Below are 10,590 nucleotides of genomic sequence, written 5' to 3' on the forward strand. Positions count from 1 at the left end.
TTTACTATTTTCTACATTGTAGAATAATAGTGAAGACATGAAACTATGAAATAACACATATGGAATCATGTACTAACCATGCAGTAATCATGTAGTAATCATGTAGTAAAAAGTGGTAAACAAATCAAAATATATTTTAGATTCTTCAAAGTAGCCACCCTTTGCCTTGATGACAGCTTTGCACACTCTTTGCATTCTCTCAACCAGCTTCACCTGGAATGCTTTTCCAACAATCTTGAAGGAGTCCTCACATATGCTGAGCAGAAATAAACACAACAAGGTCAAAATCATGTTTGACGCACTTTGAATGTAATTTTCTTTGCAGTTGAGTTTAAACTAGATGATAGGAACACCGTGGACAAATATACAGCAAGTTGCAATATTGAAATACAGAAATGAACACTTTTCCATAAACAAGGTCTAAATCGTGTTTGATGCACTCTGGATGTAGATTTCTTCGTAGATCTGTTTAAACTAGATGATAGGAACACTGTGGACAAGTTTCAGCAAGTTGCAACATTGAAATACAGAAATGAACACTTCCATAAACAACGTCTAAATCATGTTTGATGCACTCGGGATTTAATTGTTTTTGTTGTACTCTTTAAACTAGATGATAGGAACACTGTGGACAATTTTCAACAAGTTGCAACATTGAAATACAGAAATAAACACTTTTCCATATTCGAGGCCGAAACTTGAGTGAGCATAGGTTCGGCATAATGGGCAGATGGCCCCGAACAAGATGGCGTGTAGGCCTCAACGGTTTTTGAGTTACGGGCATTTTTCTGGGATTAAAGGTCCAAAATGAAAATAGAGCAACAATTTTTCCGCTTCACGTCAAAGTAAAGTAACCTACGGTGTCAATAAAAAAAGAACCAGACATTTATCTATTGTCATTTAAGAGAAATCATACAATGTCAAATTGGTGAAGGATTAAAAAGGTCAGATCTTTTCAAAACTTCATATGTGTGATTAGGCAACCGTCATGAACTGTAAGTCAGTCATTTCTCCCAACAGATGTCAAAGAAAAGCTCTCTCACACACACACACACACACACACACACACACACACACACACACACACACACACACACACACACACACACACACACACACACACACACACACACACACACACACACACACCAAGGATGGAGTGACAAAGTGCGGTGCTTAAAGACACACAGAGCCTGCAATGGTATTTCCATATTCTCCAGACCGTGCTGAGTTCAACGAGACGCCCCACTCTGAGTGCAGCAACAGTGAAAAAAGCAGGCTCAAAATTAAGCCTGGCCCTAAATTTCAGGGGCTTTTGGGGGACAGCAGCGGAACCGTTAGGTTTAGAAGGACAATTCAACCACAGGAATGTTCCTAAGGTCCTCCCGATCTGTGTAAGCCTAACCTTGACCATGTGGCATTAACCCTTAACAGTAAAACAGGGTTTTTTGATCTCACCGATTACAATGACATCTCTCCCCATAGGAATACATTGACTGTTCCCTTAAATTCAACCTAGAGCCTATGTGGGTTAATAATGCCTTATGAACCTGTCTTCAATGACAATCCATCAAGCCACTATGAGGTCGACCTGTGTTGATTCTAAGCTTCCTGAAGCAGCCGGAAGTGATTAAATTCACCCAAAAGGTATTTTGATGTACATAACCTGCAAATGTGAAAATTACAACCCTGTGTAGATTAGTCAATTCTTAACATAAAGACTTTAAACTCAGGATTCTTTAAGAGGATACCTCAAGCAAGATATGTGTTTACTTATAGCTTCCTGTGCCAACCGGAAGTACCTTTAATTGGGGTCACAGTGTCTGTTACAAAGGGTTAAAAAAGTCACATCTTTCCAAAACTTCATATGTGTGACTAGGTAACCCTCATGAACTGTAAATCAGTCATTTTTCCCAACAGATGTCAAATAAAAACCTCTGACACACACACACACACACACACACACACACACACACACACACACACACACACACACACACACACACACACACACACACACACACACAGCAAGGATGGAGTGACAAAGTGCGGTGCTTAAAGACACACAGAGCCTGCAATGGCATTCCCATAATTTCTAGGCTGTGCCGAGTTCAATGAGATGCCCACAGCGACCATGGAATAAATGTTGTGGATCTTAATGTTTTTCCTCATAATCCTGGACTATCGGACCACCATTTTATTACGTTTGCAATTGCAACAAATAATCTGCTCAGACCCCAACCAAGGAACATCAAATGTCGTGCTATAAATTCACAGACAACACAAAGATTCCTTGATGTCCTTCCATATTCCCTCTGTCTACCCAAGGACGCCAGAGGACAAAAATCAGTTAACCACCTAACTGAGGAACTCAATTTAACCTTGCACAATACCCTAGATGCAGTTGCACCCCTAAAAACTAAAAACATTTCTCATAAGAAACTAGCTCCCTGGTACACCCGAGCTCTGAAGCAAGCTTCCAGAAAATTGGAACGGAAATGGCGCCACACCAAACTGGAAGTCTTCCGACTAGCTTGGAAAGACAGTACCGTGCAGTACCGAAGAGCCCTTACTGCTGCTCGATCATCCTATTTTTCGAACTTAATTGAGGAAAATAAGAACAATCCGAAATTCCTTTTTGATACTGTCGCAAAGCTAAACCTTGACCCAGAAAATATAAAAAGCTATCGGCCTATATCGAATCTTCCATTCCTCTCAAACTTTTTAGAAAAGGCTTTTGCGCAGCAACTCACTGCCTTCCTGAAGACAAACAATGTATACGAAATGCTTCAGTCTGGTTTTAGACCCCATCATAGCACTGAGACGTCACTTGTGAAGGTGGTAAATTACATTTTAATGGCATCGGACCGAGGCTCTGCATCTGTCCTCGTGCTCCTAGACCTTAGTGCTGCTTTTGATACCATCGATCACCACATTCTTTTGGAGAGATTGGAAACCCAAATTGGTCTACACGGACAAGTTCTGGCCTGGTTTAGATCTTATCTGTCGGAAAGATATCAGTTTGTCTCTGTGAATGGTTTGTCCTCTGTCAAATCAACTGTAAATTTCGGTGTTCCTCAAGGTTCCGTTTTAGAACCACTATTGTTTTCACTATATATTTTAACTCCTGGGGATGTTATTTGAAAACATAATGTTAACGTTCACTGCTATGCGGATGACACACAGCTGTACATTTCAATGAAACATGGTGAAGCCACAAAATTGCCCTTGCTAGAAGCATGTGTTTCAGACATAAGGAAGTGGATGGCTGCAAACTTTCTACTTTTAAACTTGGACAAAACAGAGATGCTTGTTCTAGGTCCCAAGAAACAAAGAGATCTTGTGTTGAATCTGACAATTAATCTTAATGGTTGTACAGTCATCTCAAATAAAACTGTGAAGGACCTCGGCGTTACTCTGGACCCTGATCTCTCTTTTGAAGAACATATCAAGACCATTTCAAGGACAGCTTTTTTCCATCTACGTAACATTGCAAAAATCAGAAACTTTCTGTCCAAAAATGATGCAGAAAAATTAATCCATGCTTTTGTCACTTCTAGGTTAGACTACTGCAATGCTCTACTTTCCGGCTACCCGGATAAAGCACTAAATAAACTTCCGTTAGTGCTAAATACGGCTGCTAGAATACTGACTAGAACCAAAAAATTTGATCATATTACTCCAGTGCTAGCCTCTCTACACTGGCTTCCTGTCAAAGCAAGGGCTGATTTCAAGGTTTTACTGCTAACCTACAAAGCATTACATGGGCTTGCTCCTACCTATCTCTCTGATTTGGTCCTGCCGTACATACCCTCCTAATTTGGTCCTGCCGTACATGCCTCCTAATTGTCCCTAGAATTTCTAAGCAAACAGCTGGAGGCAGGGCTTTCTCCTATAGAGCTCAATTTTTATGGAACGGTCTGCCTACCCATGTCAGAGACGCAAACTCGGTCTCAACCTTTAAGTCTTTACTGAAGACTCATCTCTTCAGTGGGTCATATGATTGAGTGTAGTCTGGCTCAGGAGTGGGAAGGTGAACGGAAAGGCTCTGGAGCAACGAACCGCCCTTGCTGTCTCTGCCTGGCCGGTTCCCATCTTTCCACTGGGATTCTCTGCCTCTAGCCCTAATACAGGGGCTTAGTCACTGGCTTACTGGGGCTCTCTCATGCCGTCCCTGGAAGGGGTGCGTCACCTGAGTGGGTTGATTCACTGATGTGGTCATCCTGTCTGGGTTGACGCCCCCTTTGGGTTGTGCCATGGCGGAGATCTTTGTGGGCTATACTCAGCCTTGTCTCAGATTGGTAAGTTGGTGGTTGAAGATATCCCTCTAGTGGTGTGGGGGCTGTGCTTTGGCAAAGTGGGTGGGGTTATATCCTTCCTGTTTGGCCCTGTCTGGGGGTGTCCTCGGATGGGGCCACAGTGTCTCCTGACCCCTCCTGTCTGAGCCTCCAGTATTTATGCTGCAGTAGTTTATGTGTCTGGGGGCTAGGTCAGTTTGTTATATCTGGAGTACTTCTCCTGTCCTATTCGGTGTCCTGTGTGAATCTAAGTGTGCGTTCTCTAATTCTCTCCTTCTCTCTTTCTTTCTCTCTCTCTCGGAGGACCTGAGCCCTAGGACCATGCCCCAGGACTACCTGACATGATGACACCTTGCTGTCCCCAGTCCACCTGGCCGTGCTGCTGCTCCAGTTTCAACTGTTCTGCCTTATTATTATTCGACCATGCTGGTCATTTATGAACATTTCAACATCTTGGCCATGTTCTTTTATAATCTCCACCCGGCACAGCCAGAAGAGGACTGGCCACCCCACATATGCTCTCTCTAATTCTCTCTTTCTTTCTCTCTTTCGGAGGACCTGAGCCCTAGGACCATGCCCCAGGACTACCTGACATGATGACTCCTTGCTGTCCCCAGTCCACCTGACCGTGCTGCAGCTCCAGTTTCAACTGTTCTGCCTTATTATTATTCGACCATGCTGGTCATTTATGAACATTTGAACATCTTGGCCATGTTCTGTTATAATCTCCACCCGGCACAGCCAGAAGAGGACTGGCCACCCCACATAGCCTGGTTCCCCTCTAGGTTTCTTCCTAGGTTTTGGCCTTTCTATGGAGTTTTTCCTGGCCACCGTGCTTCTACACCTGCATTGCTTGCTTTTTGGGGTTTTAGGCTGGGTTTCTGTACAGCACTTTGAGATATCAGCTGATGTACGAAGGGCTATATAAATACATTTACATTGCATTTAAGTCATTTAGCAGACGCTCTTATCCAGAGCGACTTACAAATTGGTGCGTTCACCTTAAGACATCCAGTGGAACAGCCACTTTACAATAGTGCATCTAAATCTTTTAAGGGGGTGAGAAGGATTACTTTATCCTATCCTAGGTATTCCTGAAAGAGGTGGGGTTTCAGGTGTCTCCGGAAGGTGGTGATTGACTCCGCTGTCCTGGCGTCGTGAGGGAGTTTGTTCCACCATTGGGGGGCCAGAGCAGCGAACAGTTTTGACTGGGCTGCGCGGGAACTGTACTTCCTCAGTGGTAGGGAGGCGAGCAGGCCAGAGGTGGATGAACGCAGTGCCCTTGTTTGGGTGTAGGGCCTGATCAGAGCCTGGAGGTACTGAGGTGCCGTTCCCCTCACAGCTCCGTAGGCAAGTACCATGGTCTTGTAGCGGATGCGAGCTTCAACTGGAAGCCAGTGGAGAGAGCGGAGGAGCGGGGTGACGTGAGAGAACTTGGGAAGGTTGAACACCAGACGGGCTGCGGCGTTCTGGATGAGTTGTAGGGGTTTAATGGCACAGGCAGGAAGCCCAGCCAACAGCGAGTTGCAGTAATCCAGACGGGAGATGACAAGTGCCTGGATTAGGACCTGCGCTGCTTCCTGTGTGAGGCAGGGTCGTACTCTGCGGATGTTGTAGAGCATGAACCTACAAGAACGGGCCACCGCCTTGATGTTAGTTGAGAACGACAGGGTGTTGTCCAGGATCACGCCAAGGTTCTTAGCGCTCTGGGAGGAGGACACAATGGAGTTGTCAACCGTGATGGCGAGATCATGGAATGGGCAGTCCTTCCCCGGGAGGAAGAGCAGCTCCGTCTTGCCGAGGTTCAGCTTGAGGTGGTGATCCGTCATCCACACTGATATGTCTGCCAGACATGCAGAGATGCGATTCGCCACCTGGTCATCAGAAGGGGGAAAGGAGAAGATTAATTGTGTGTCGTCTGCATAGCAATGATAGGAGAGACCATGTGAGGTTATGACAGAGCCAAGTGACTTGGTGTATAGCGAGAATAGGAGAGGGCCTAGAACAGAGCCCTGGGGACGCCAGTGGTGAGAGCGCGTGGTGAGGAGACAGATTCTCGCCACGCCACCTGGTAGGAGCGACCTGTCAGGTAGGACGCAATCCAAGCGTGGGCCGCGCCGGAGATGCCCAACTCGGAGAGGGTGGAGAGGAGGATCTGATGGTTCACAGTATCGAAGGCAGCCGATAGGTCTAGAAGGATGAGAGCAGAGGAGAGAGAGTTAGCTTTAGCAGTGCGGAGGGCCTCCGTGATACAGAGAAGAGCAGTCTCAGTTGAATGACTAGTCTTGAAACCTGACTGATTTGGATCAAGAAGGTCATTCTGAGAGAGATAGCGGGAGAGCTGGCCAAGGACGGCACGTTCGAGAGTTTTGGAGAGAAAAGAAAGAAGGGATACTGGTCTGTAGTTGTTGACATCGGAGGGATCGAGTGTAGGTTTTTTCAGAAGGGGTGCAACTCTCGCTCTCTTGAAGACAGAAGGGACGTAGCCAGCGGTCAGGGATGAGTTGATGAGCGAGGTGAGGTAAGGGAGAAGGTCTCCGGAAATGGTCTGGAGAAGAGAGGAGTACATTTGATTTGATTTGATTTGATGAGAAAAAGTAGGCCCAAAATGAAGCCTGGGTGACAGTGAGATAACCGTTAGGGTGAGAAGCACAATTCGACCTCATGTTTGTTCCTGAGGTCCTCCGGATCTGTGCAAGCCTAACCTTGACCATGTGGCATTAACCCTACACAGTAAATCAGGGTTTTTTGATCTCAAAGATTACAATGACATCTCTCATTATAGGAATGCATTGCCTGCTCACTCTAAATTCAACCTGAAGCCTATGTGGGTTAATAATGCCTTATGAACCTGTCTTCGATGACAATCAGGCCACTATGAGGTCTACATGTGTCGATTCTAAGCTTCCTGAAGCATCCGGAAGTGGTTAAAATCAACCTAAAAGTGTTTTTCCATACCCAACCTGATAGTTGATGGAAATAGTGCATTCAACCCTGTATAAATCAGTCAGTTCTTAACGTAAAGACTTAAAACTCAGGATTCTGTAACAGCATACCCCATTGAGGATATGTGTTTACCTTTAGCTTCCTGTGCCAGCCGGAAGTGCCATAATTGGTGTCATAGGGGCTGTTTCGGGATCCAACTACGAGCTTTTAACTGCAGCAACTTTAAGATACGCTATTGGAGCTGGAATTACCGCGGCTGCTGGCACCAGACTTGCCCTACAATCGATCCTCGTTAAAAGATTTAAAGTGTACTCATTCCAATTACAGGGCCTCGAAAGAGTCCTATATTGTTATTTTTCGTCACTACCTCACCGAGTCGGGAGTGGGTAATTTGTGCGCCTGCTGCCTTCCTTGGATATGGTAGCCGTTTCTCACGCTCCCTCTCCGGAATTGAACCCTGATTCCCCGTTACCCGTGGTCACCATGGTAGGCACAGAAAGTACCATCAAAAGTTGATAGGGCAGACATTCGAATGAGACGTCACCGCCACAAAGGGCGCGCGATCGTCTCAAAGTTATCTAGAGTCACCAAACCGAGATTGTCCCGCATGGGTTTTGGGTCTGATAAATGCACGCATCGGTCAGCGCTCAGGCCATCAGACTGTTAAACAGCCACCACTAACATTGAGTGGCTGCTGCCAACACACTGACTCAACTCCAGCCACATGGGAATTGATGTAAAATATATCACTAGCCACTTTAAACAATGCTACTTAAAATAATGTTTACATACCCTACATTATTTATCTCATATGTATACGTATATACTGTACTCTATATCATCTACTGAATCTTTATGTAATACATGTATCACTAGCCACTTTAAACTATGCCACTTTGTTTACATACTCATCTCATATGTATATACTGTACTCGATACCATCTACTGCATCTTGCCTATGCCGCTCTGTACCATCACTCATTCATATATCTTTATGTACTTATTCTTTATCCCTTTACACTTGTGTGTATAAGGTAGTAGTTTTGGAATTGTTAGCTAGATTACTCGTTGGTTATTACTGCATTGTCTGAACTAGAAGCACAAGCATTTCACTACACTCGCATTAACATCTGCTAACCATGTGTATGTGACAAATACAATTTGATTTGATTTTGATTTGATTTGTTTTAGCTCTAGAATTGCCACAGTTATCAAAGTAAGGATGGAGCGATCAAAAGAACCATAACTGATTTAATGAGCCATTCGCAGTTTCACTGTACCGGCCGTGTGTACTTAGACTTGCATGGCTTAATCTTTGAGACAAGCATATGCTACTGGCAGGATCAACCAGGTAGCCACTCACAACGTAGAGGTTGTACCTGGGCACACTAAGCAAAGAACAACCAGGGACCGGTCCTATCCCGTTAGGGGAGGAGGCCCTGGTGCAATTCCCTGTGCGCCCAGCGGGAGGCCCTGAACTGCCCATGGCCGAAGCCACAGGTGCCGGGGCGCCGCTCGAGAGGTCTCTCGTCTCTCGTCAAGCTTGAGGGTCCATTCGGAATGCAATCAACCAGGCAACAAGAACCACAACCTCGGCCAGACAGCTTGGGTCAGCCTGGTATGTCCACTTTAAAGACAGGGTTTGAGAATATGTGTCTCTGGCGCCGATGCGTTACGGGATGACCATCACCACATGCTTCGCAGCCTGGGTGTGTCACTCCCCGCACCGGAACACCAATGTAGGGCCACTGGGTCAGACAGTGCGGCTGGATCTCGCACGAACGGTGCGCGGTTGGAGCGTATCGAAATAGGGGGTCAACCGTCTCTTAAAGGGGCTCCCCCGAAAGAAGCCAATCCATGTGGGGCGGGAGTAACCGTCCATCAGAACACCAGCCAAAGGCCGACCGATAGAAGCCCTCACAGGTGGAAAATGAATGCAAATCAGTCTGAGGAAATGAAACTGTCTGGACAACAGAGGAGAACCATGGAGACGCACCATGAACCAAGAGGGGGACTGGACTGGAGAGCTAGCCCTCACAGGGCCAAACAACCACCAATCGGTCGCCGAAGGGACGGGCACCTTCATTGGACCAGAACCATGGTCTTTGATGACCCAAACCCACAAGGTGATAGCTCCTGGTGCCACCAATGCTGGACTGGGTGTCCAGTCACGGGTTAGGGAGACCCCATAGGGGGGCCCCACACCCCCCACCAAGGTCACCTGGTAACCCAATGTAATTCTATGATAGAGTCATACTTCTCTCTCAAGTGCAGCATGTGTACCTGATGATTGAACTGGTTTCCAAGGGAGCTCCATATCTCCATGCCTCTGGGCTTACTCTCTCTACCCTGCATGCCCATCTACCTGCCCTCTATCTCGGCCTGTCACTTCAGCTCTGTGCGCCTGGTAACCCATAACACCCTGGTTATTCAGATCCCCAGGCCTCCATACACTCTCAACTGTGACCAAATGACACACAAAGACAAGGGTGAATTTCAAATTAATGTTCTTTATTTGTCAGTGAATCATGGATTGATTTGTCCCTCAATTAGTGACCGCGCCCGGCTGGCATTATGAGGCAAATTATGGTACCGGTAGGACCGTGCCTGAGTTTCCAGAGAGTGAAGCCACAGTTCCCCGGTCTGTAACCGACCCTTGGTTAAAGTTCAATGTGGCAAAGCTTCGTCGAATTGTACCAAAGGTCACTTTACTTCCAATGCCAAACTCTGCAAATATCTGGCCCACATACTCACAGAGATTACCGTACGGTTGACCGCGGGATGTGAAAAAGAGGAGTTCTGTGTCTGAGGTCATTCCACTCAGATGTGGCCTGATCTGATGGAATCGTTTAAGCCAAGTGTATTCCTCCTGACATATAACAATTCTGCACTCCCCGAAGCTATAGTTTGTTTTGTGGGTTGCAACACACATCTGATAACCCCCACTTTCCGAGGTTACTTCAGTAAAATCCCTCTCACTGAACATGGTGACTGGGGATCGTCGAGTGCCATTAAATATGGCCAACTGGCTGGACATGAGAGCTGCAAACCTACGTCTGTCAGAGCAGGTGGCACGGACCTCCAGCCTACTGAGAACTGAAGGAATTGCTTGGTTACTTAGCTCAACAAACCGGCTTAACTCCGCAGCGCTGAGCACCTCGTCCCTGCAGCGTTTGCGAAATTTTGCCCTGTGCGTTGCCTGGCTCTGCCGCGAATCCCTATCCATCTTAGCCAACAGAGTAACAACTTTCGAATTCCACTGACCTTAGCTTGCAGACTATTCGGCCGGAACTGAATAAGATTTTTCAGGAAACTTCGAACTTCGGCTCGGTACATTTTTAACGTG

The sequence above is a fragment of the Oncorhynchus nerka genome, linkage group LG13, assembly GCF_034236695.1.
Source record: "Oncorhynchus nerka isolate Pitt River linkage group LG13, Oner_Uvic_2.0, whole genome shotgun sequence".
Taxonomy (NCBI): domain Eukaryota; kingdom Metazoa; phylum Chordata; class Actinopteri; order Salmoniformes; family Salmonidae; genus Oncorhynchus; species Oncorhynchus nerka.